Consider the following 379-nt stretch of genomic DNA (forward strand, 5'->3'; position numbering starts at 1 on the left):
ACAAAAGGTTTGTACTGTCGATCTCATCGGATTTTCTCTTGTTCGATAAAATCTTTTGTGATAAATGCTTTATCCGATTTAAAGCTCTAGATGGAAACGCACGTTCACCGGCTTTATTCACATTCATATTTTTAGCGATCCTCACACAATTCTGACAAGTGGATGGAAACATGGCTACAGCCACACTCACCATCAGCATAGCAGGGGGAGATACTGTATGAATACTGTAGGATCTGTTCCACCAGCAACTGAAGCAAGTGTACGAATGAGGCGTTATGTCACACAGACTGTATCCTGTAGGACTTACTGTAGGTAGTTGTTGTGAAGCAACAACAATCAGCTCCTTCTGATTTTCTGCACAATTTCGCACAAACACACG

This window comes from Borostomias antarcticus (assembly GCF_949987555.1).
Source record: "Borostomias antarcticus genome assembly, chromosome: 10".
NCBI lineage: Eukaryota > Metazoa > Chordata > Actinopteri > Stomiiformes > Stomiidae > Borostomias > Borostomias antarcticus.